Source organism: Pleurodeles waltl, unplaced genomic scaffold (assembly GCF_031143425.1).
Source record: "Pleurodeles waltl isolate 20211129_DDA unplaced genomic scaffold, aPleWal1.hap1.20221129 scaffold_71, whole genome shotgun sequence".
Taxonomy (NCBI): Eukaryota; Metazoa; Chordata; class Amphibia; order Caudata; family Salamandridae; genus Pleurodeles; species Pleurodeles waltl.
Genome location: NW_027150392.1, coordinates 393,630 through 421,182, shown reverse-complemented (window position 1 = coordinate 421,182; position 27,553 = coordinate 393,630). Strand labels below are relative to the sequence as shown.

General features: G+C 46.8%; 1 protein-coding gene across 2 annotated transcripts in view; it reads right to left on the bottom strand.

Moving 5' to 3' along the window:
* LOC138280278 (CD5 antigen-like) overlaps window positions 1-27,553 on the bottom strand; it is a 406,118-nt gene that overhangs the window by 341,830 nt on the left and 36,735 nt on the right. The gene's annotated exons all lie outside the window — the stretch shown is intronic.

Sequence of the window (27,553 nt, the reverse complement as noted above, 5' to 3'; positions counted from 1 at the left end):
AGAAAATGAGCAGAAAAGGCAGAAAAAACAGAAGAAAAGGAGCAGAAGAGGCAGAAATACGAGCAGAAAAGGAGCAGAAAAGGAACAAAAAATGAGTAGAAAAGACAGAAAAACAAGAAGAAAAGGAGAAGAAGAGGCTGAAAAAGGCAAAATAGAGTGCAGAGGAAGAAAAATAGCAGAACAGGAGTAGAAAAGGCAATAAAACAAGCAGAAAAGATAGTAAAAAGAGTGGAAAAGGAGCTGAAAAAGAGCAGAAGAGGCAGAAAAATTTGCAGAAAATGAGCAGAGGAGTCACAATCAGAAAGCAGCAGAGGGTAGCGGACTGCAGGCAAGATGGACAGGAGAACTGTTGCAGGGGGAGACGGCACCAGGACATTTGGAGCTGCACCGTCACAAGTGGCCCTTTCTGCCATTATTCAGTCCTCTGATGTAGGCCTTTGATGTCAGGCCCCTGATGTCAGGCCCCCATGTCCTTGACCCACTTCTCAGAAAGGCTGGGGTCCTGCACTCTGGGCTGAGCTAAGCAGGCAAGGTGATAGTGATCAGTGGTGTAACAAAAGCCCCCACTGCCTGCGTTGGAGCCCCTTCTCCACAGTACCCTGGCCTGAGTGCTCCTGAGTGAGTTTGCCAGTGATGTAGCAGACAGATGGAGTGTCTTAGGCCAGAGTGCTCCTGAGTGAGTTCGCCAGTGATGTAGCAGACAGATGGAGTGTCTTAGGCCAGAGTGCTCCTGAGTGAGTTTGCCAGTGATGTAGCAGACAGATGAAGTGTCTTTGGACACTCTGGGGCTTGGAGCTTGGTGATGCGCTTACTAGCAGTAGCAGCAGCTAAAGACTGAAGGCAAGGCATAGTAGACCACTACCTGCCACCACAAGGTCTGGACAGTGCAGGGCCAGGGAGCAATGCAGATGCAAGCCACACCTGCTTCTAAGCCTGCATCTTCTGTGACCAGGCAGTGCTCCACCCTACTCATCAAGTGCCTACTGCAGCACACTCACACCTGACTTGGGGCTGCCTGGTTACCCGGATGTCTCACAGGGGGTTTTCTAGCCCTCCTCCACTCCCCCGTACCTCTGTGAACTGCTGTACCTCCTGTACTCCTGTCACTCTTCTCTCCACTCACCGCTCCTCGCCTCCACACGCCCCTCCACCTCCTAGTGTAACCTCACAGGGGCACTTTGTCTAAAAATATTTCAACCATTTCTTTGTTTTAGCAACATTTTACTAAATCCAGACAAATTCATTGCTAAGACCCAAAGATCTTAATACAAATGAACGTATTGTTTCATATCTCACATCAAATCATTTATAAAATCTTGTTTTCAACATCTTGCAAAGAGTGTACAACTTTGTTGGGGAAATGCTGTTTTGTGTTATCTTGTGTTATTTCCATTTGTGATGGATATTGACCCTCAGTGAGGACTCTCTCAAAGTGAGAGAATAACCTGTGAAAACCAAGATGTTAGAACAGTGAGGCCTTGGTGGTAAGAGGACATCATAGGCGGAACCTCAGCAGCTGGGGACGAGCTACTCATTGCTGGGATGATATAGTACAGATTGGACAAAACTTGAAGAAAGCAGACAGACAAGAGTGATCAGTTATATGATTCTGATGAAAAGGTACCATAAAATAAAATACAATTACTCAAGTGGACAGAGATGCAATAATTATTTGCCTCTTTCTCTTTAATCACATATCAGATATTCTGTGCAATATGTTTGGAAAATCCATTTAAGTCAAGTCAAGTAGGTGAAGATTAAATGCAGGGTATGCGTGGGACTGGAAGGGAAGAAGTGCTGTAGATAAATATGTAATCACACAGGATGAAAAGGGAGTACGTGCTGAAGGAGGTGTAATCATACTGGATGAAAAGGGAAGAAGTGCTGCTGGGAAAGGTGTAACTTCACTGGAGGGAAAGGGAAGAAGTGCTCTAGGAGGAGGTTGAATCACACTGGAAAGAAATAGAAGAAGTACTGTATGAGGAGGTGTAGTCACACTGCATGCAAAGAGAAGAAGTGTTGTAGGGGGAAGTGTAATCACATTGGATGGAAAGAGAAGAAGTGCTGTAGGAGGAGGTCTAATAACAATGGATGGAAAGGGAAGAACTGCTGTAGAAGGAGGTGTAATGACACTGAAGGGAAATGAAAGAAGTGTTGTTGGAGGAAGTGTAATCACACTGGATGGAAAGGAAAGAACTACTGGAGGAGGTGTGACAGGGATGAAATGCTGCATGAGTAGTTATAATCACACAGGATGAAAGAGAAGAAGTGCTGTAGGAGGAGGTGTAACCACATTGGAAAGAAAGGGAAGAAGTGCTGCAGGAGGCGGTCTAATAACACTGGATGGAAAGGGAAGAAGTGCTGTAGGAGGCGATGTAATCACACTGGATGGAAACAGAAGACGTGCTGTAGGAGGAGGTGTAATCACACTGTATGAAAGGGAAGAACTGCTGGAGGAGGTGTAATCATACCGGATGAAAGTGAAGAAGTGCTGTAGGAAGTAGTGTAATCCCATTGGATCGAAAGAGAAGCAGTGCTGCAGGAGGCAGTCTAATAACACTGGATGGAAAGGGAAGAAGAGTTGCAGGAGGAGATGTAATCACACTGAAAGGAAAGGAGTGCTGTAGAAGGAGGTGTAATCACACTGGATGGAAAGTTAACACATGCTGTAGGAGGAGGTATAATCACACTGGATTGAGAGTGAAGAAGTGCTGTAGGGGAGGTGTGATCACACTGGAGGGAATGGGAAGAAGTGCTGTAGAAGGAGGTGTACGTCATATGAAATGGCATACAGTAGGGAAAAATATATGTAAATTAATTACTGGGAAATAATCATTATTTTTATCTAGAATTATTTCCACAATTTATTGCTATCTCACACAATCCTACCCTTCAACCTAAAATAGATTACACATACAAAGTACAATGCGAGCTATACATCAAAATATAAGGGATACGATACAAGGTATATATCAACATATAAAAACATATGTGTATATCGACAAAATACTATTGACGAAAAAGTCCAGAAAAACAATGTGGCAGAGTCACCACCGTGCTCCAATCTTCCTGCGTTATTCACACACAAAACGGTTGTAAAGCAGTTTTGTAAAGCACAGTCCACATGGTACTGAGGTAGTTGGAACTGCAGTTAGAAAAATAGTCTTCCTCCGTAGTTGTTTGTTGCAGTATGGAAAGAAGGAGGTGTAGTCACACTGGACGGAAAGGAAAGAAGTGCTGTGTAATCACACTGGATGGAAAGAGAAGTGCTATAAGAGGAGGTGTATTCACACTGGATGGAAAGGGAATGAGTGCTGTAGGAAGAGGTGTAACCACACTGGATGGAAAGAGAAGAAGTGCTGAAGGAGGAAGTGTAATTAAACTGGATAGAAAGAGAAGAAGTGCTTTAGAAGGAGGTGTAATCACACATGAAGGAAAGAGAAGTGGTGAAGGAGGAGGTGTAATCGCACTGGATGTAAAGGGAAGTAAGAGAAGGTGTATTCACACTGGATGGAAAGGGAATAAGTGCTGTAAGAAGTGGTGTAACCACACTGAATGGAAATAGAAGAAGTGCTGTAGGGGAAGTGTAATCACACTAAATGGAAGGGGACAAAGTATTGTAGGAGGAGGTGTGTAGGAGGCTGGACTGGCTTGTAATGAGTACCAAGGGGTACTTGCACCTTCCACCAGGCCCAGTTATCCCTTATTAGTGTATAGGGTGTCTAGCAGCTTAGGCTGATAGATAATGGTAGCTTAGCAGAGCAGCTTAGGCTGAACTAGGAGACGTGTGAAGCTACTACAGTACCACAAGTGTCACTTGCACAATATCATAAGAAAACACAATACACAGATATACTAAAAATAAAGGTACTTTATTTTTATGACAATATGCCAAAGTATCTCAGTGAGAACCCTCAGTATGAGGATAGCAATTATACACAAGTTATATGTACACAATACCAAAAATATGCAGTATAGTTTTAGAAAACAGTGCAAACAATGTATAGTTACAATAGGATGCAATGGGGACACATAGGGATAGGGGCAACACAAACCATATACTCCAAAAGTGGAATGTGAACCACGAATGGACCCCAAACCTATGTGACCTTGTAGAGGGTCGCTGGGACTATTAGAAAATAGTGAGAGTTAGAAAAATAGCCCTCCCCAAGACCCTGAAAAGTGAGTGCAAAGTGCACTGAAGTTCCCCAAAAGACAAAGAGTCGTGATAGAGGACTAATGCAGGAAAGACACCAACCAACAATGCAACAACTGTGGATTTCCAATCTAGGGTACCTGTGGAACAAGGGGATCAAGTCCAAAAGTCACAAGCAAGTCGGAGATGGGCAGATGCCCAGGAAATGCCAGCTGCGGGTGCAAAGAAGCTTCTACCGGACAGAAGAAGCTGTGGTTTCTGCAGGAACGAAAAGGACTAGAGACTTCCCCTTTGGTGAACGGATCCCTCTTGCCGTGGAGAGTCGTGCAGAAGTGTTTTCCCGCCAAAAGAGCGCCAACAAACCTTGCTAGCTGCAAATCGTGCGGTTAGCGTTTTCGGACGCTGCTGAGGCCCAGAAGGGACCAGGAGGTCGCAAATTGGACCAGGAGAGAGAGGGGACGTCGAGCAAGACAAGGAACTCTCTCTGAAGCAGGTAGCCCCCAGAGAAGTGCCAGAAACAGGCACTACGAGGATGTGTGAAACGGTGCTCGCTGAAGTTGCACAAAGGAGTCCCACGTCACCGGAGACCAACTTAGAAAGTCGTGCAATGCAGGTTAGAGTGCCGTGGACCAAGGCTTGGCTGTGCACAAAGGATTTCCGCCAGAAGTGCACAGGGGCCGGAGTAGCTGCAAAAGTCGCGGTTCTCAGCAATGCAGCCCAGCGAGGTGAGGCAAGGACTTACCTCCACCAAACTTGGACTGAAGAGTCACTGGACTGTGGGAGTCACTTGGACAGAGTTGCTGGATTCGAGGGACCTCGCTCGTCGTGCTGAGAGGAGACCCAAGGGACCGGTAATGCAGCTTTTTGGTGCCTGCGGTTGCAGGGGGAAGATTCCGTCGACCCACGGGAGATTTCTTCGGAGCTTCTAGTGCAGAGAGGAGGCAGACTACCCCCACAGCATGCACAGACAGGAAAACAGTCGAGAAGGCGGCAGGATCAGCGTTACAGAGTTGCAGTAGTCGTCTTAGCTACTTTGTTGCAGTTTTGCAGGCTTCCAGCGCGGTCAGCAGTCGATTCCTTATCAGAAGGTGAAGAGAGAGATGCAGAGGAACTCTGATGAGCTCTTGCATTCGTTATCTAAAGTTTCCCCAGAGACAGAGACCCTAAATAGCCAGAAAAGAGGGTTTGGCTACTTAGGAGAGAGGATAGGCTACTAACACCTGAAGGAGCCTATCAGAAGGAGTCTCTGACGTCACCTGGTGGCACTGGCCACTCAGAGCAGTCCAGTGTGCTGGCAGCACCTCTGTTTCCAAGATGGCAGAGGTCTGGAGCACACTGGAGGAGCTCTGGACACCTCCCAGGGGAGGTGCAGGTCAGGGGAGTGGTCACTCCCCTTTCCTTTGTCCAGTTTCGCGCCAGAGCAGGGGCTAAGGGGTCCCTGAACCGGTGTAGACTGGCTTATGCAGAATTGGGCACATCTGTGCCCAAGAAAACATTTCCAGAGGCTGGGGGAGGCTGCTCCTCCCCTGCCTTCACACCATTTTCCAAAGGGAGAGGGTGTAACACCCTCTCTCAGAGGAAGTCCTTTGTTCTGCCATCCTGGGACAAGCCTGGCTTGACCCCAGGGGGGCAGAAACCTGTCTGAGGGGTTGGCAGCAGCAGCAGCTGCAGTGAAACCCCAGGAAAAGCAGTTTGGCAGTACCAGGGTCTGTGCTACAGACCACTGGGATCATGGAATTGTACCAATAATGCCAGGATGGCATAGAGGGGGCAATTCCATGATCTTAGACATGTTACATGGCCATATTCGGAGTTACCATTGTGAAGCTACATATAGGTAGTGACCTATATGTAGTGCACGTGTGTAATGGTGTCCCCGCACTCACAAAGTTCAGGGAATTGGCTCTGAACAATGTGGGGGCACCTTGGCTAGTGCCAGGGTGCCCTCACACTAAGTAACTTTGCACCTAACCTTTACCAGGTAAAGGTTAGACATATAGGTGAATTATAAGTTACTTAAGTGCAGTGTAAAATGGCTGTGAAATAACGTGGACGTTATTTCACTCAGGCTGCAGTGGCATGCCTGTGTAAGAATTGTCAGAGCTCCCTATGGGTGGCAAAAGAAATTCTGCAGCCCATAGGGATCTCCTGGAACCCCAATACCCTGGGTACCTCAGTACCATATACTAGGGAATTATAAGGGTGTTCCAGTAAGCCAATGTAAATTGGTAAAATTGGTCACTAGCCTGTTAGTGACAATTTGAAAGAAATGAGAGAGCATAACCACTGAGGTTCTGGTTAGCAGAGCCTCAGTGAGACAGTTAGGCATCACACAGGGAACACATACCTATAGGTCACAAACTTATGAGCACTGGGGTCCTGACTAGCAGGGTCCCAGTGACACATAACAAACATACTAAAAACATAGGGTTTTCACTATGAGCACTGGGCCCTGGCTAGCAGGATCCCAGTGAGACAGTGAAAACACCCTGACATACACTCACAAACAGCCAAAAGTGGGGGTAACAAGACTAGAAAGAGGCTACTTTCTCACACAACCCCCCCCCCCAAACGAAGGACAATAAGGCTAACCTTGGCCAGTTGAGACTTTATTGTCTAAGTGGTGATAAGTAGAGAGTAGCTCTGCAATAGACTGGTTACTCCCTTTATCATCCACTATATGGTTACTTCCCTGTGGGGATGTAAACCACCCTGTTTGAAGTTTTTTAGTTAAGCAACAATGTGAAGATGTATTTTCAGAGTTTCTATCAGTAAGTTTTAGTTTACAGCAGTGGGAATTGTCCACTGAACCTATTTGTAGTGATGGAAATGCCAGACAGGGATGCTGTCTCAGAAAAGCCATAGCTGGGCAAAAACTTTGTCCATATGGCTGGAAGAGAGAACAGGGATGCTGTTTCTCTTTAGTTGGAGCAGGGCAGGGATGCTGTCCTATGAGCTCCACACTAGGGCAGGGATGCTGTCCTAAGTGTTGTGAGGCAGTGCAGGGTTTCTGCACTAAAGGTTCTCTGGGAGGGTTGGAGGGATGCTCCATGTTAACTAAAATGGTGTTTTTTTTCTCACCAATGTTAGTTATCCCACAGAGAGGTACTTCTACCTCAGGGAGTCCAGCTTTGCCAGCTGATGATTCCCTTGGAACAGGTGCCACCCCAGGAGAGGTTTCTCCCACCACAGGAATGGTATCCTGAATGGTAGGGTGGTTAGGGGATACTGTGATACCCTTTTTACCTGTTGATGGAGAGGGATCCTGAGTTTTCAGGCCTTCTCTCCTTTGCTTTTTCATTTCAGTAGAAATGAGAGGGAACAATTCCTCAGGGATGCCCAGCATGGCTGCATGGGCATAAAACTCTACATCAGCCCAACCTGAGGCCTCTAGGTCATTACCTAAGAGACAGTCTACAGGTAAGCTAGGTGATACCACCACCTGCTTAGGGCCAGTAACTCCACCCCAACTAAACTGAATTATAGCTAAGGGAAGAAACTTAGTGGAGTTATGGACATCAATAATCTTATACTGTTGTCCAATGATGTGTTGTTCAGGATGCACTAGGTTTTTAGTCACCAAAGTGATACTGGCACCTGTGTCCCTGTAGGCCAAGGCCTCAACACCATTTATTGAAACTGTCTGCCTGTACTTATCCATTGTAAGGGGACAAGCAGCCAGTGTGGCAAGGCCAATGCCACTAGGTGTGACAGAAACTGTCTTGGGACTGACTACCCCAGTTTCTACTATGGACCCATAAGTGAACCCAACTACACCCTTAACTTGACTGTTGCCAGCAGTCCCACCACTAGTACCACTACTGCTCGGGGCACTAGAGCTTGATGTATTAGTGGTGGTAGGCTCAGGGGGTTTACCTGGACAGGACTTATCCCCTGGCCTATGGCCTCTATTTTTACACACAAAGCACCAAGGCTTTTTAAATTGTGTAGGTTGAGAAGAAGAGGAAGAATTTGTTTTATCCCCACACCCTGAAGAGTGTTTAAGATTAGAAGTGGGATCTTTGGTCTTACCCTTATCCCCATGCTTATCTTGAGATTTTTCACCATCTTTCTTCTTATTGTTCTCTTTGTCACCCCCTGTATGAACTTTTCTGTTCACTCTTGTTCTGACCCATTTGTCTGCCTTCTTTCCCAATTCTTGGGGAGAGGTCAGATCAGAGTCCACCAAGTACTGGTGCAACAAATCAGACACACAATTATTAAGAATATGCTCTCTCAGGATCAAGTTATACAGGCTTTCAAAATCAGTAACTTTACTGCCATGTAACCACCCCTCCAAGGCCTTCACTGAATGGTCAATGAAATCAACCCAGTCTTGTGAAGACTCCTTTTTGGTCTCTCTGAACTTTATCCTGTATTGTTCAGTGGTTAAGCCATAATCATCCAGGAGTGCATTCTTAAGAACTTTGTAATCATTGGCTTCATTTTCATTCACAGTAAGGAGTCTATCCCTACCTTTCCCACTAAATGATAGCCATAGGATAGCAGCCCACTGCCTTTGAGGGACATCCTGTACAACACAGGCCCTCTCAAGTGCAGCAAACCACTTGTTAATGTCATCCCCCTCCTTATAAGGGGGAACTATCTTGTGCAGATTCCTGGAATCATGCTCTTTTACAGGATGACTATGGGGAATACTGCTGCTGCCACCATGGGTTTCTAAACCCAACCTCTGTCTCTCCTTCTCTACTTCTAAGGATTGTCTATCTAAATCCAGCTGTTGCTGTTTAAGCTTCAGTCTGGATTGCTCCACTCTCAATCTATTGAGTTCCCTTTCTAACATTCTGTCATCAGGGTGGGTGGGAGGGACATTCCTAGACACAGAAGTATGGTGAGAATGGACAGAAGGAGACCTGTCCCTTACAGAAGCCACCCTAACAGCTTGGCTAACAGAAACATTACTACCAGTGTGGTGAGAATAAATGCTTTTGCTATGATGTGAGACAACACTATTTGTATGGTGTGGCTCTCCATCATTACCAACTATGCTAGACTGTCTAGTAATGGGCAGGCTATGAAGTTTCTTTCCTGAATCTTTTCCTGGGGGAGACCCTGAATCAGATTGGGAACTATTAGGTACTTTTTCAACAGATGGGGCACTTATGGCCTTATGTTGTTCTCTAAGCATGTTAATTAACAATTCCAAGGAAGGATTCTTCCCTACACTCAAACCTCTCTCTATGCAGAGACTCCTTGCTCCTTTCCAGCTAAGGTGATCATATGCAAGTTTGGACAGATCAACATTTTGGCCTGTGCCAGACATTTTTAGAGAGAGTTAAAGTGATAGAAAAAGAGTAAAAAGTTTTCAGAACTTTTTAGAAAGACAGAAAAAAAAAACTTTTAAAACTTTTAAGAACTTTTTAGAAAGTTTAGATGTACTTTTTAGCACTTAGAAAAGAGAGAAAAGAGGAAATGCAAAACGTTTTAGCACTGTGTACACACACTGAACTTGTTTTGTATATTTTTCTCTTATGAAAAGTACAATGACAAGAGTGGTAAGTAGTCTCAAAGCACTTATCCCACCGCTGCACAACCAATGTAGGAGGCTGGACTGGCTTGTAATGAGTACCAAGGGGTACTTGCACCTTGCACCAGGCCCAGTTATCCCTTATTAGTGTATAGGGTGTCTAGCAGCTTAGGCTGATAGATAATGGTAGCTTAGCAGAGCAGCTTAGGCTGAACTAGGAGACGTGTGAAGCTACTACAGTACCACAAGTGTCACTTGCACAATATCATAAGAAAACACAATACACAGATATACTAAAAATAAAGGTACTTTATTTTTATGACAATATGCCAAAGTATCTCAGTGAGTACCCTCAGTATGAGGATAGCAATTATACACAAGTTATATGTACACAATACCAAATATATGCAGTATAGTTTTAGAAAACAGTGCAAACAATGAATAGTTACAATAGGATGCAATGGGGACACATAGGGATAGGGGCAACACAAACCATATACTCCAAAAGTGGAATGTGAACCACGAATGGACCCCAAACCTATGTGACCTTGTAGAGGGTCGCTGGGACTATTAGAAAATAGTGAGAGTTAGAAAAATAGCCCTCCCCAAGACCCTGAAAAGTGAGTGCAAAGTGCACTGAAGTTCCCCAAAAGACAAAGAGTCGTGATAGAGGAATAATGCAGGAAAGACACCAACCAACAATGCAACAACTGTGGATTTCCAATCTAGGGTACCTGTGGAACAAGGGGACCAAGTCCAAAAGTCACAAGCAAGTCGGAGATGGGCAGATGCCCAGGAAATGCCAGCTGCGGGTGCAAAGAAGCTTCTACCGGACAGAAGAAGCTGCGGTTTCTGCAGGAACGAAAAGGGCTAGAGACTTCCCCTTTGGTGAACGGATCCCTCTCGCCGTGGAGAGTTGTGCAGAAGTGATTTCCTGCCAAAAGAACGCCAACAAGCCTTGCTACCTGCAAATCGTGCAGTTAACGTTTTCGGACGCTGCTGAGGCCCAGGAGGGACCAGGAGGTCGCAAATTGGACCAGGAGAGAGAGGGGACGTCGTGCAAGACAGGGAGCCCTCTCTGAAGCAGGTAGCTCCCGGAGAAGTGCCAGAAACAGGCACTACAAGGATGCGTGAAACGGTGCTCGCCGAAGTTGCACAAAGGAGTCCCACGTCGCCGGAGACCAACTTAGAAAGTCGTGCAATGGAGGTTAGAGTGCCGTGGACCCAGGCTTGGCTGTGCACAAAGGATTTCCACCGGAAGTGCACAGGGGCCGGAGTAGCTGCAAAAGTCGCGGTTCCCAGCAATGCAGCCCAGCGAGGTGAGGCAAGGACTTACCTCCACCAAACTTGGACTGAAGAGTCACTGGACTGTGGGAGTCACTTGGACAGAGTTGCTGGATTCGAGGGACCTCGCTCGTCGTGCTGAGAGGAGACCCAAGGGACCGGTAATGCAGCTTTTTGGTGCCTGCAGTTGCAGGGGGAAGATTCCGTCGACCCACGGGAGATTTCTTCGGAGCTTCTGGTGCAGAGAGGAGGCAGACTACCCCCACAGCATGCACAGACAGGAAAACAGTTGAGAAGGCGGCAGGATCAGCGTTACAGAGTTGCAGTAGTCGTCTTAGCTACTTTGTTGCAGTTTTGCAGGCTTCCAGCGCGGTCAGCAGTCGATTCCTTATCAGAAGGTGAAGAGAGAGATGCAGAGGAACTCTGATGAGCTCTTGCATTCGTTATCTAAAGTTTCCCCAGAGACAGAGACCCTAAATAGCCAGAAAAGAGGGTTTGGCTACTTAGGAGAGAGGATAGGCTACTAATACCTGAAGGAGCCTATCAGAAGGAGTCTCTGACATCACCTGGTGGCACTGGCCACTCAGAGCAGTCCAGTGTGCTGGCAGCACCTCTGTTTCCAAGATGGCAGAGGTCTGGAGCACACTGGAGGAGCTCTGGACACCTCCCAGGGGAGGTGCAGGTCAGGGGAGTGGTCACTCCTCTTTCCTTTGTCCAGTTTCGCGCCAGAGCAGGGGCTAAGGGGTCCCTGAACCTGTGTAGACTGGCTTATGCAGAATTGGGCACATCTGTGCCCAAGAAAGCATTTCCAGAGGCTGGGGGAGGCTGCTCCTCCCCTGCCTTCACACCATTTTCCAAAGGGAGAGGGTGTAACACCCTCTCTCAGAGGAAGTCCTTTGTTCTGCCATCCTGGGAAAAGCCTGGCTTGACCCCAGGGGGGCAGAAACCTGTCTGAGGGGTTGGCAGCAGCAGCAGCTGCAGTGAAACCCCAGGAAAGGCAGTTTGGCAGTACCAGGGTCTGTGCTACAGACCACTGGGATCATGGAATTGTACCAATAATGCCAGGATGGCATAGAGGGGGCAATTCCATGATCTTAGACATGTTACATGGCCATATTTGGAGTTACCATTGTGAAGCTACATATAGGTAGTGACCTATATGTAGTGCACGCGTGTAATGGTGTCCCCGCACTCACAAAGTTCAGGGAATTGGCTCTGAACAATGTGGGGGCACCTTGGCTAGTGCCAGGGTGCCCTCACACTAAGTAACTTTGCACCTAACCTTTACCAGGTAAAGGTTAGACATATAGGTGACTTATAAGTTACTTAAGTGCAGTGTAAAATGGCTGTGAAATAACGTGGACGTTATTTCACTCAGGCTGCAGTGGCAGGCCTGTGTAAGAATTGTCAGAGCTCCCTATGGGTGGCAAAAGAAATGCTGCAGCCCATAGGGATCTCCTGGAACCCCAATACCCTGGGTACCTCAGTACCATATACTAGGGAATTATAAGGGTGTTCCAGTAAGCCAATGTAAATTGGTAAAATTGGTCACTAGCCTGTTAGTGACAATTTGAAAGAAATGAGAGAGCATAACCACTGAGGTTCTGGTTAGCAGAGCCTCAGTGAGACAGTTAGGCATCACACAGGGAACACATACCTATAGGTCACAAACTTATGAGCACTGGGGTCCTGACTAGCAGGGTCCCAGTGACACATAACAAACATACTGAAAACATAGGGTTTTCACTATGAGCACTGGGCCCTGGCTAGCAGGATCCCAGTGAGACAGTGAAAACACCCTGACATACACTCACAAACAGCCAAAAGTGGGGGTAACAAGACTAGAAAGAGGCTACTTTCTCACAAAGTGTAATCACACTGGAGTGAAAAAGAGGAAGTGCTGTACAAGGAGGTGTAATAACATTGGATGGAAAGGGAAGAAGTGCTGTAGGGAAAGTGTAATCACACTGGATGGAAAGGAAAGAAGAGCAGTAGGGGACATGTAATCACACTAAATGGAAGGGGACAACGTATTGTAGGAGGAGGTGTAATCACACTGGAGGGAAAGAGAGGAAGTGCTGTAGAAGGAGGTGTAATAGCATTGGACAGAAAGGGAAAAAGTGCTGTAGGAAAAGTGTAATCACACTGGAAGGAAAGGAAAGAAGTGCTGTAGAGGACATGTAATCACACTAAATGGAAGGGGACAAAGTATTGTAGGAGTAGGTGTAATCACACTGGAGGGAAAGAGAGGAAGTGCTGTAGAAGGAGGTGTAATAGCATTGGACGGAAAGGGAAGAAGTGCTGTAGGGAAAGTGTAATCACACTGGATGGAAAGGGAAGAAGTGCTATTGGAGGAGCTGTAATCACACTGGATGGAAAGGTAAGAAGTCCTATAGGAAGCAGTGTAATCACACTGGATTGAGAGTGAAAGAGTGCTGTAGGAGAAGGTATAATCACACTGGAGGGAAAGGGAAGAAGTGCTGTAGGAGGATGTGTAATCACACTGGATGGAAAAGTAAGAAGTGCTGTAGGGGACGTGTGATCACTCTGGATGAAGGGTAAGAAGTGCTGTAGGAGAAGGTGTGATTCCTCTGGATGAAAGGGAAGAAGTGCTGTAGGAGGAGGTATAATTAAATTGGATAGAAAGAGAAGAAGTGCTTTAGGTGTAATCACACATGAAGGAAAGAGAAGTGGTGAAGGAGGAGGTGTAACCGCACTGGATGTAAAGGGAAGAAGTGCTGTAGGAATCAGTGTAATCACACTTGTTTGAAATGAGGTCCCTAGTTTGCAGAGGTATACACCCTTCTATACAACTTAAAGGGAATGTGTAAAGTATCTGTGCAATAAATCATACAGTAACACAGTGAAAACACCACAGAAATACACCACACAGGTTTGAGAAAAATAGATAATATTTATCTGAATAGGATAAGGTAAAAACAACAAAGATCCAATGAATATAAGTTGAAATATCACTTTTGAAAGATTTAAAAGAGTCTTATTCCTAAGAAATAAACAGTTGTCTTTTGGTTACACAAAGTATCTGGTTTGCGTAAAAAATAACACACATGGAGACCGCAGAGCAGACGATGTGTGGAAAAATAAGGTGTGCGTCGTATTTTCTGACGCAGCACAGACATTCCGTTGTTTCTTTCCACGCTGTAAGGGGTTTGCATTGTTTTTCGGCGCACAGACTTGGTTCCTCACTGTGATGCGGGGATCTTTTTGACGGCCAGAGACGATGCGGGGAAATCATTGATGCGCTGGAAGAAGACACGGGCATTGCGTTGATCCGGTAGGTGATGCGTTGAATTTTCCATCGCAAGGCAGGCACTGCATCGAATTTCCACTCTGGAAGTTGGGCTGCATCATTCCGGATCAGCTGTGCGGCGATTTCTCGGTCGCAAGGCAGGCTGTACGTCGTTTCTGGCAGGCCTTGCATCTATTTTCGATGCACAAGAAGTTTCCTGAAGGGATGAAGTCTTTTTGGCCCTGAGACTTCAGAAAACAGGAGGCAAGCTCAATCCAAGCCCTTGGAGAGCACTTCTCAGCAAAGTCTGAGGCCAGCAGGGCAACAGCAAAGAAGTCCTTTGGGCAACCAGGCAGTTCCTCTTGACAGGGTGCAGGTGTAGGTCCTGAAGTGTCTGAGTTGGTGGGGTCAGAGACCCAGTTTATATACCCAAAAGGCCTTTCAAGTGAGGGAGACTTCAAAGAGTGGGTTTGAAGTGCACAAGTTCCCCTTTCAGTACAGTGCTGTCTGCCAGGGTCCCAGTAGGAGATTTGGAAGTCCATTGTGTGAGAGCAGGCCACTGGCCTTTGAAATGTAAGTTTCAGGCCCTCCACACTACTAGCCCAGGAAGACCCATTCAATATGCAGATGAGTGCAGGTGTGACTGAGTGTCCTGTGTTTGTGGTTGCCTGGGTGAAATGCACAAGGGAGCTGTCAACCAGCCCAGACGTGGATTGGAGGCAGGCTGTAAGGCACAGATGGTTTTAAAGTGCAAAGTAATGCCCACTGTCTAAAAGTGGTACTTCTAAAATACTAATATGCAATCCAACCTCACCAATGAGTAGGATTTTCTATTACCATTCTGGTCATACTAAATATAACCTGGTTACCTCTTTCAGATCAGAATCTACCACTCAAAAAGTATCTGAGGGCAGTCCAAATGCTAGCCTATGAAAGGAGCAGGCCTCACATTAGTGGACAACAAATGTAGGCGTTTTTCACTACCAGGAGATATAAAACACACATGTTTATGTCCTGCTTTTTACCTACATAGCACCCTTCCCTATGGGTTACCAAGGGCCTACCTTAGGGGTAACTTATATGTAGAAAAGGGGAGTTTAAGGCTTGGCAAGAACTTTTAAATGTCAAGTAGAGATGGCAGTGAAACTGCACACACAGGCCTTGCAATGGCAGGCCTGAGACATGGTTAAGGGGCTACTGTTGTGGGTGGCACAATCAGTGCTGCAGGCTCACTAGTAGCATTTAATTTACAGGCCCTGGACACATGTAGTGGACTGTACTAGGGACTTATAAGTAAATCAATGATACTGTTTTGGAATGAACCAATGTTACCATGTTTAAGGGAGAGCATACGCACTTTAGCAGTGGTTAGCAGTGGTAAAGTGTGCAGAGTCCTAAAATCAGCAAAAACAGTGTCAGAAAAGTGGAGGAAGGTAGGCAAAAAGTTGGGGGATGACCACCCAAAGGCTGTCAGGTCTAACATGTTCCCCACCAACTGAAAGTGGGGAGAACTACCCAACCCACTGGGAGCTCTCATCACTAAGGCAGAAGATCCTGGAGAGACCATCAGCATTGGTGATGCTCCAGTGTAAAGTCCATCCCCTGTAGGGAAATGGACCACCTCAAGAATTTAGGATTTTCGCCCCTCATCTGCATGAGCCATTTGAGTGGCCTGAGGTCTGTCTGAACCCGGAAGTAAGTCCAAAACAGGTATGGTCTCAGTTTCTTCAGTGCCTAGACCACAGCAAATTTTTCTCTTTCAGTGGCAGTCCACCTTTGTTCCCGTGGTAAAAGCCTTCTGCTAATAAAGGCTACTCTTTGGTCTAGTCCCTCCTCATTCAGCTGTGCTAGAACCACCCCTATGCCATGCTCTGAAGCGTCTGTCTGCACAATGAACTCCTTGGAGTAGTCAAAGGCCCTGAGCACGGGTGCCAGCGCCTTGAGAACCTCACTGGTGAGTGGCCCCGCTTTACAAAAACTGATTGATTGATTCATGGCTTCCTTTAGAGAGTCAAAGGCTTTCTGACAAGCCTATGTCCAATGCACCAACCTAGGTTGCTTTTTGGAAGTGAGTTCTGTTAAGGGGGCCACTATGGTGCCATAACCCTTAACAAACCTATGGTAGTATCCAGTGAGGCCTAGAAAGGCTCTCACTTCTGTTTGGGTTCTAGGTGGTTGTCAGGCCGTGATTGTCTCAATCTTGGCCTGGAGGGGCTGCACCTTGCCACCTAGTAGGTGTCCCAAGTACACCACAGAACCCTGTCAAATGTGGCACTTACTGGCCTTGATTGTCAGGCCTACTCTCCTGTCAGGGGAATGTCATGAGCCACGCCCAGTAGGAAGGCCTGGTAACACTGGGGGTCCACTAGCACACATGCTGCCACAGCCTCCAGTACCTTAGGCTCACTGTAAAGGAGATCATTCTCCCAACAGATAAGGTGATCACCAGAGGCTTCGCCTGCTACTTGGGCTGAGGCCTGTTGCCTCAGACCCTCAAGAGTGGGGCACTCTTTCTGTGCCTTGCAGAATTCTTCCCTGTTGGGCCCACCCTCAACTTGCCAGCCAGCAAGCTGAGGTAGGTCACCTAGGGCAGCAATGTCCTCCCCGGTTGGCTCAGGGTCCTCCTCTTCAGGGACCCCGTCAACCACTGCGGGAACTTCTGGGAGCAGTTTCCTGTGCCCCTTGCTCCTCTCCTTGGCAGCTAGCTGGGCCATTGTTCCAGGCTCCAGACGTCCTTGACTCCCCTCCCGGGCAGACATGGACTTTGTGGTCATGCAGACCCACTAAGGCAATCCCAACACCTCCAAGTGAGACCTTAGCTCTACTTTCCTCCAGGTAGTGTGCTCAAGGTTGTTGCCTAACAGACAACCTACATGATGGCAGGACTCACAGCTACTTTCAGAGTACCAGAGACCCCCCCAACTCAAAGGGAACAGGAACTACCAGTAGGTGGCTCTCACAATTTTCTGCGACTATGGCTCGGGGAATGTGTTCAATAGAATCTGCTCTGCTGACACCAGCTGACCCCTGACAGTAGTCATGCTGGCTCCTGTGTCACGCAGAGCCTCCACCCGTTGCTCATTAATAGTGACCCACTGCCTATACTTGGAAATATTAGCAGGCATGTGGGCTTTTGGAACCATTTCTGCATCCCCCAGGGACATTAGGGTTACCTCAATCTGTTCTCCAAAACTAACTGGGACTACCTCCTCCCCGAGCGCTACACTAGCCAACCCAGGTGTCTTCCCTCCAGTGGGGGGCTGTGCCCTCTTGGGACATTTGGAGTCACCCTTAGAGTGACCATACTTAGTGCACTCTAAGCATTGGGGTACAAACCTCCCTGTCTTACTGTCAAAGAACCCCTTCCTTTTAGACTCAGACTGGGACTGGTTATCACTGTTCCCTTGGGGATTATTTCAGGGGCCTTTTGAGAACCCCTTATTTTTAAGTTTTTCTCTCCCCTCGTTCTTCTGTTGGGAACCCTGACCACCTTAGTGGGTGTCCCCCCAGATACCTTTTTGCACACTCTGGTGCTAGCCCAGAGGTCCGCCTCCTCAGCAAGCTTCCTATGATCAGTCAGCTTACTGTAAACTAGAAAAAAAACAAAAAATAGTGGAGGACTCAAAAACTCTTTTTAAAATCATATTATAGTAATCATTAGGACCATCTAAGAGAATGGATTAGGTCAATGTATGATGAGAGAGAAAAAGACACATGAAGAGTTAAATACAAAAACAAATGGTTGTCAACATTCTCTTGATCATTAACCCCTTCGCTGCCAGGCCTTTTCCCACTCCTCTGCCAAGCCTTTTTTTGGTTATTTGGGGCAGTTCGTGCTTAGGCCCTCATAACTTTTTGTTCACATAAGCTACCCACGCCAAATTTGCGTCCTTTTTTTCCAACATCCTAGGGATTCTAGAGGTACCCAGACTCTGTGGGTTCCTGTAGGAGGCTGGCCTGGCTTGTAGTGGGTAACAAGGGGTACGTACACTCTGTACCAGGTCCAGTTATCCCTTATTAGTGTAGAAGAGGTGTTTCTTGCAGCTTAGGCTGATAGAAGGTAGCTATAGCAGAGCAGCTTAGGCTGAACTAGGAAACACGCAAAGCTCCTACCATACCACTGGTGTCATATGCACAATATCATAAGAAAACACAATACACAGATATCCTAAAAATAAAGGTACTTTATTTTTATGACAATATGCCAAAAGTATCTCAGTGAGTACCCTCAGTATGAGGATGCCAAATATACACAAGATATATGTACACAATACCAAAAAAATGCAGTAATAGCAAAAGGAAGTAATGCAAGCAGTCTAAAGTTACAATAGATTGCAATAAGAGCACATAGGTATAGGGGCAACACAAACCATATACTCCAAAAGTGGAATGCGAACCACGAATGGACCCCAAACCTATGTGAGCTTGTAGAGAGTCGCTGGGACTGTAAGGAAACAGTGAAGGTTAGAAAAATAGCCCACCCCAAGACCCTGTAAGGTAGGTGTAAAGTGCACCTACAACCCCTAGAGAGCACAGAAGTCGTGATAGGGGGATTCTGCAAGGAAAACCGACACCAGCAATGCAACAACAGTGGATTTCCGGACCTGAGTACCTGTAAGACAAGGGTACCAAGTCCAAGAGTCGGGACAGTGTCGAGAGTGGGCAGATGCCCAGGAAATGCCAGCTGAGGGTGCAAGGAAGCTGCCACCGGATGAAAGAAGCTTGGTGTTTTGCAAGAACGAAGAGGACTAGGAACTTCCCCTTTGGAGGATGGATGTCCCACGTCGTGAAGAAGCTTGCAGAGGTGTTCCCACGCAGAAAGACCGCAAACAAGCCTTGCTAGCTGCAAGGGTTGCGGTTAGGGTTTTTGGATGCTGCTGTGGCCCAGGAGGGACCAGGATGTCACCACTTGGATGAGGAGACAGAGGGGGGCGCCCAGCAAGTCAGGGAGCCCTCACAGAAGCAGGCAGCACCCGCATAAGTGCCAGATCAGGCACTTAGAAGAGGAGTTAACCAGAGTCCACCTGAAGTCAGAAAAGGGAGTCCCACGACGCCGGAGGACAACTCAGAAGGTTGTACACTGCAGGTTAGAGTGTCAGGGACCCAGGCTTGGCTGTGCACGAAGGAAATCCTGGAAGAGTGCACAGGAGCCGGAGCAGCTGCAAATCACGCGGTTCCCAGCAATAAAGTCTAGCGTGGGGAGGCAAGGACTTACTTCCACCAAACTTGGACTGAAGAGTCACTGTACTGTGGGAGTCACTTGGACAGAGTTGCTGAGTTCCAGGGACCACGCTCGTCGTGCTGAGAGGGGACCCAGAGGACCGGTGATGCAGTCTTTTGTTGCCTGCGGTTACAGGGGGAAGATTCCGTCGACCCACAGGAGATTTCTTCAGAGCTCCTGGTGCAAGAAGGAGGCAGGCTACCCCCAGAGCATGCACCACCAGGAAACAGGCGAGAAAGCCAGCAGGATGAAGCGATACAAGGTTGCAGTAGTCGTCTTTGCTACTTTGTTGCGGTTTTGCAGGCGTCCTGAGCAGTCAGCGGTCGATCCTTTGGCAGATGGTGAAGAGGGAGATGCAGAGGAACTCTGATGAGCTCTTGCATTTGGTATCTGAAGAATTCCCCAAAGCAGAGACCCTAAATAGCCAGAAAAGGAGGTTTGGCTACCTAGGAAGGAGGATAGGCTAGTAAGAAAGGTAGGAGCCTATCAGAACAAGTCTCTGACATCACCTGATGGCACTGGCCACTCAGAGCAGTCCAGTGTGCCAGCAACACCTCTGTTTCCAAGATGCAAGAGGTCTGGGGCACACTGGAGGAGCTCTGGGCACCTCCCCTGGGAGGTGCAGGTCAGGGGAGTGGTCGCTCCCCTTTCCTTTGTCCAGTTTCGCGCCAGAGCAGGGCTGGGGGATCCCTAAACTGGTGTAGACTGGCTTTTGCAGAGATGGGCAGCATCTGTGCCCATCAAAGCATTTCCAGAGGCTGGGAGAGGCTACTCCTCCCCAGCTTTCACACCTATTTCCAAAGGGAGAGGGTGTTACACCCTCTCTCAGAGGAAATCCTTTGTTCTGCCTTCCTGCCTGGACCCCAGGAGGGCAGAAACCTGTCTGAGGGGTTGGCAGCAGCTGCAGTGGAGACCCCGGAAAGGCAGTTTGGCAGTACCCGGGTTCTGTGCTAGAGACCCGGGGGATCATGGAATTGTCTCCCCAATGCCAGAATGGCATTGGGGTGACAATCCCATGATCTTAGACATGTTACATGGCCGTGTTCGGAGTTACCATTGTGACGCTATACATAGGTAGTGACCTATGTATAGTGCACGCGTGTAATGGTGTCCCTGCACTCACAAAGTCCGGGGAATTTGCCCTGAACAATGTGGGTGCACCTTGGCTAGTGCCAGGGTGCCCACACACTAAGTAACTTTGCACCCAACCTTCACCAGGTGAAGGTTAGACATATAGGTGACTTATAAGTTACTTATGTGCAGTGTAAAATGGCTGTGAAATAATGTGGGCATTATTTCACTCAGGCTGCACTGGCAGGCCTGTGTAAGATTTGTCAGATCTCCCTATGGGTGGCAAAAGAAATGCTGCAGCCCATAGGGATCTCCTGGAACCCCAATACCCTGGGTACCTCAGTACCATATACTAGGGAATTATAAGGGTGTTCCAGTATGCCAATGTGAATTGGTAAAATTAGTCACTAGCCTGTTAGTGACAATTTGTAAAGCTGAGAGAGCATAACCACTGAGGTTCTGGTTAGCAGAGCCTCAGTGAGACAGTTAGGCACTACACAGGGAACACATACATATAGGCCACAAACTTATGAGCACTGGGGTCCTGACTTGCAGGGTCCCAGTGACACATAACAAACATACTGAAAACATAGGGTTTTCACTATGAGCACTGGGCCCTGGCTAGCACGATCCCAGTGAGACAGTGAAAATACCCTGACATATATTCACAAACAGGCCAAGATAAGAACAATAAGATAACAATGCAAATGAATTGCTAGGAAGTTGAGTAATTTTTGGATAAATAGATTGTCCAGTTAGATTTTTTCAAATTATATGAGACAAATATGACGAACCATTGTCTACCCGTTTCCTTGATCATTACCATTAAGTAACCATACTTCCTTTTGACTTGTGATTCGATAGAATTAATTGAAGTTGGCTGGCTTTCTAAGGACAAATTATGAAAGGTGATCTGTAGATATTGGTATGCTAAATTGATATGAGTTTTATCACAAGATGGGAAGTGACATAATAGGCATTTTCTATAGTAAAAATCTATATCAGATATTGATGAACGTGCAATGATATGATTTTGTATCTTAACAATTTTGAAATAAAATTACATACAGTGGATAAAGCGATATAGTATGGGCAGGGTTTGATTGATCATAATATAGCCAAATACGGCATTAATCATCAACCTTTTTGGATTCTGCATTCGTATTTTTTGGTCCTCTGTCTCAACATTCAATTAAATCATATGCGTTGTTTATTTCGCTCAGACATGCATAAGATAATGCGCGCTTAATATGGACCATTATATAGAGTCTGGAAACCCTGATGAGGGTTGAACAATAAAAAACAATGAGCCAAACCAGGATATTGAAAAGTAAGCGAGGAAAAAAAATAAAAAAATGACAAGGTTGGTTCATGTACTATATGTGGACATATATTTAGAATTTTAGTAAAATGTGGGATATTTCATCAATTTTGGACATTATCTTACAGAGTTGGTTTCTATTGGATTTGGAATTTGTAGTTCATTATGAATAAAATGTAAGGTATACTTAGAAATTCTACCTTGTGGGACATTATGGTTATTTCTCAACTCTGATTCTCTACTTTTACACATCAACATTAACAAAGCATGTTCTATGTAACAAGGGATCACTGAGGGTCTCCTCTTTTCTGTAATTGTTTTTTTAACTTTTGGGTGTTGGATTGTTTCTTCATTTAAGTCTTTCTCACATATGTCTGGTACTGTGATTTTGAACATAAGATACATTATAGGACACTGGAGTATAAGGTGACGTTGATAGTTGTTAATCTATTAAACACTAGTTGATCTTAATAAGTATCTATCAGTCAGTGGGCATATGTAATAGGTGACAGAATTTTTTTTGCTTTTTTCGGTATTAATATCTTATCAGCCTTGATAAAGTCCTGGAATAGGACGAAACACGTGTCGGCTAAACATCGTACAGGCTGAAATTTACTTCCATTGGTTGAGGATTTATAAAGACTGAACATCTGGGCTCCATGGCCAAACAGAATTTTATATGAATGGACATGGCTAAACATCGTACAGGCGGAAACTTTCTTCCATTGGTTGAGGATTTATAAAGACTGAACATCTGGGCTCCACGGCCAAATGGAATTTTATATGAATGGACATTAATCCTTTCGCAGTTTCAAAGGGGAAAAATATACTGCTTTTTTAATATACAGAAATATATTATTATTAAAGATGTTAACGATCAAGAGAATGTTGACACCCATTTGTTTTTGTATTTAACTCTTCATGTGTCTTTTTCTCTTTCATCATACATTGACTTAATCCATTCTCCAGATGGTCCCAATGATTACTATAATATGATTGAAAAAAGAGTTTTTGAGTGCTCCACTATTTTTTGTTTTTGTTATTAACTGGTTCTTTGATTCCAGCTCACACATGAAGGCAACAGATGTGTTATAATGTATTGATCACCATTAAGTGATATATTAGGTTTTGAAGTAATTATAGGGATGTGCCGCTATTTTGAAGTCATTGTTGACATGTTGTTACTGTCAACTAGATGCTGGTGCAACTCTGTAAAGCAAATACTGAGCATATGCTTTCTCAGGATCAAATTTTACAAACCCATGTAATCATTTAGCGTACTGCCTGCACCCAACCATTCACTGCCTTACTAGAAGAATCAAAAAAATCTACCCAGGTTTGGTTGGGGAGCTTGATGCTGTCCCTGCATCTTTGGCGATACTTTTCAGGGGTCAGTCCAAATTTGGCAACCAAAATGGCTTTCATAGGGGCATAATTGTCCTGGTCCCCAACCTCTAGTGTAAGAGGTGTGTCCCTCCCAAGTATTGACATGTGTTTCCACAAGCCAGTCCCCCATTGCTCTTCAGGAACCCCATGAGCCCTTAGTGCAATTTCATATGCAGCAAACCACTTATCAATGTCATCTCCCACCACATAACTTGGCACCAAATCCTTGGGTATGCGAACCTTTTTGTCTCCAGCAGGTCCTGTATGTGTGCTGCCACCATCACTGCTGGACTCAGACTGCCTAGACCTGAGCTCCAGCTCTTTCAGACTCAGTTCATGAGCCAAGATTAGTTTCTTTTCTGTCAAGGCCCTCTCAGCCTCAGCTCTCCTCTCCTCTGCCTCTATTTTCAATCTTGCCAACTGTAGTTGAAATTCTCTCCTCCCTCCTTTCCTCTGCGGTCAGGCTGTGACTTAAGACACTGCTCCCTGGTTTGGCAGGAGGCACAAATTCAGAGCTTTCACCCCCACTACTGTTGGAAAATCCTCAGGACAGCCATCCCCTTGCTCTCCCAACTCAACTTTCTCTTGTGAAAGGGCTTCTGCCCAGGCCCTCAGCGCCTTGTGGTGCTCCTCCTTCTTGGAGGCTCCCCGGGTAGGTACTCCCATCCCCTTGCAGAACCCTTTCAGCTGGCTGACAGTATATGCCTCCAGCTTGGCTTGGTCAAACTCTCCAGCTCCTCCTTGAGACCCAGCCAGAGACATGTTGTATAGGATATTGATTAAAGAATGTCAAGCAGGGAAATTGCAGCAAAAAGATAACAAATCAAATTGACCTTTAACTGTGGGTAGGTAGTGTACACATAGCTATTGTATGGTACTGCACACACACAAGTCCTATCCTCACCGCTGATCAACAATGTTAGAAATGGGGTCTCTAGTTGACAGAGGTATACACCCTTATCCAAGTGGGGACCACAATCCTAGTCAGCGTAAGTCACACACAATCCAAATCATCCTGTGCCCACCCTCTGGCAGCTTGGCACTGAGCAGTTAGGCTCAACTTACAAGGCAATGTGTAAAGTATTTGTGCAATAGATCATACAGTAACACAGAAAAAACACCACAAATATACACCACAGAGGTTTTAGAAAAATAGATAATATTTATCTGAAGAGGATAAGGTCAAATCGACAAGGATCCAATGAGTATAAGTTGAAATATCACTTTTAAAAGATTTTAAAGAGTCTTATTCCTAAGAAATAAACAGTTGTCTCTTGGTTACACAAAGTACTTGGTTTGCGTAAACAAAATCACGGACGGAGAACGCAGAGGAGTAGATGCGTGGAAAAATAAGGTGTGGGTCGGATTTTTCCAGGGTGGCACAGACGTTGCGTTGTTTCTTTCCACGCTGCAAGGGGTTTGCGTCATTTTCCGGCACGCAGTCTTGGTTCCTCACTGCAATGCGGGGATCTTTTTGACACCCAGGGATGATCCAGGCAAATCCTTGACACGGGCGTTGCGTCGATCCGGTAGGTGATGCGTTGACTTTTCCATCGCAAGGCAGGCACTGAGTCGAATTTCCACTCTGGAAGTCGGGCTGTGTCGTTCTGGTTCGGCTCTGCAGTGATTTCTCGGTTGCAAGGTAGGCAGTGCGTCGCTTCCGGCAGGCCGTGTGTCGATTTTCGATGCACAAGGAGTTTCCTCAAGGGATGAAGTCTTCTTGGCCCTGAGACTTCAGAAAACAGGAGGCAAGCTCAATCCAAGCCCATGGAGAGCACTTCTCAGAAACATCAGAGGCTAGCAGGGCAGCAGGGCAACAGCAGGGCAGCAGTCTTTCTCAGCAAAGCGGTCCTGATTAGTCATTTGGGCAACCAGGCAGTTCCTCTTGACAGGATGCAGGTGTAGGTCCTGAAGTGTCTGAGTTGGTGGGGTCAGAGACCCAGTTTATATACCCAAAAATGCCTTTGAAGTGAGGGAGACTTCAAAGAGTGGTTTTTAAAGTGAACAAGTTCCACTTTCAGTACAGTCCTTTCTACTAGGGTCCCAGTAGGGGGTTTGGCAGTCCATTGTGTGAGGGCAGGCCACTGGACTTTGAAATGTCAGTGTCAGGCCATCCACCCTTCCAGCCCACAAAGACCCATTCAATATGCAGATGAGTGCAGGTGTGACTGAGTGTCCTGTGTCTGTGGTTGTCTGGGTGAAATGCACAAGGGAGCTGTCAACCAGACCAGCCCAGACATGGATTGGAGACAGGCTGTAAGGCACAGATGGTTTTAAAGTGCAGAGAAAAGCCCACTTTCTAAAAGTGGCAATTCTAAATTAGTAATATAAAATCCAACCTCGCCAATGTAGGAAAGTAGGCCTTTTCTAGACTGTCCCCTGTTTGTCAGTGTGTTTGACTGTGTTCACTGAGATCCTGCTAACAGGACCCCAGTGATTATGCTCTCTCTCCCAAAACTCTGTCTTTCACTCCACATTTGTCATACTGGTGCCCCTTTGTAAGTCCCTAGTATATTGTACCTAGGTACTCAGGGCATTGGGGTACCAGGACATCCCTATGAGCTGCAGCATATATTTTGCCACCCACAGGGAGCCCATGCAAATTGTTTGCAGGACTGCCATTGTAGCCTGCGTGAAAAGGTGCAAGCACCCTTTCACTGCCATTTTACACTGCACCAGTCACCTATAAGTCACACTTATGGCAGACCTTCCAGCCCAGAGGGCAGGGTGCAAAGTACCTGTGTGTGAGGGCACCCCTGCACTAGCAGAGGTGCCCCAATGAACTCCAGGCCCATTTTCCCAGACTTTGTAAGTGCGGGGACGTCATTTTATGCGTGTACTGGACATAGGTCAATACCTATGTCCAGCTACATAATGGTATATAATGAATATGGTCATGTTTGTTATCAAACATGTTGGAATCATACCCCAATGCTTTTGCAAGCATTGGTTCTATGATCCTACGCACTCTGGGGGCTCCTTAAAGGACCCCCAGTATTGCCATTTCAGCCTTCAGAGGTTTTGCAGGCAGCCACAGCTGCTGCCACCTCACAGACAGGTTTCGGCCCTCCTGTTGCTTGATCAGCTCAAGCCCAGGAAGGCAGAACAACGAATTTCCTTTGGGAGAGGGGTGTTACACCCTCTCCCTTTGGAAATAGGCGTTGCAGGCTTGGGAGGGGTAGCCTACCCAAGCCACTGGTAATGCTTTGAAGGGCACATTTGGTGCTTTCCTTGCATAAACCAGTCTACACCAGTTCAGGGACTGCCAGTCCTCGCGCTGGCGCAAAGCTGGACAAAGGAAAGGGGAGGTCACTCCCCTGCCCATGACCACCCCAGGGGTGGTGCTCAGAGCTCCTCCAGATGGTCCCTGAGCTTTGCCATCTTGGAAACAAGGTTGGCAGGGAACTCTGGGAGCATCTGAGTGGCCATTTCAGGCAGTTGACGTCAGAGCCCCCTCCTGATAGGTGGTTACACTGCTAGGTGACCAATCCCCATTTCAGGGCTATTCAGGGTCTCTCTCTTGGGTGGTTCCTCAGATTCATTTTGCAAGACTCCAGCAGGATTCCTCTGCAAACTTTACTTCAACTTCTGGCTGAAGAAACTGTATCCAGACGCTCCTGGCACCTACAAGCTGCAACAAAGAAGCAAGACTCTGCCTGCAACAATGTATCTTCGGCTCCTGCCTGCAACTGCAACAATTTCCCAGTCGTGCAACCTCTGAAGACAGCCTGACTTCAATCTGCACAGGAAGGACAAAGGAATCTCCCTTGGGGTGAAGGAGTCACTACCCTGCATCAGCAGGCACCATCTGCAACAATGACTGGTTGCATGGATCCCCTCTCCTGATGAGCTGCGTGGATCCTGAAACATGTTGGGTAGACTGCAGTGGTCCCGATGGTTCTCAAGTCCAGCTGTCCAGGTTCGGTGGAGGTGAGTCCTTGCCTTCCCACGCAGCACATTACTTCAGTGTCCATCGCCATTTGCGTCTGCCAAGGCTTGTTGGCATCCTTTCCAGGATCTTCAGGCATCTGGAACTTCCAGCCACCAGCACTCCTTCCTGTGACGCATAGCTTCCTGAGTAGTTCTCCTGCAGCGTGGGATCCCTTTTCGTAGTGCTGAATGGACCCCTTCCTCGACTTCTGTGTCCCTGTCCTGTGGGTCTCCTGTGAGAGCTGCCTCTGCTTCTGTGGGCTCGCTGAGTTGCTGAGAGCCCCCTCTGATTCCCCCTCTTGTGTAGAGTCCTCCTGGGCCTTCCTGGTCCCCGGCAGCACCACTTTCCACCAGTCGCGAGTTTTGCATGCTCCAAGGCTTGTTGGTGGAATCCAAAGACACAAACCCAACTGCAATCCTTCTTCCGGCGTGGGACAGCACTTACA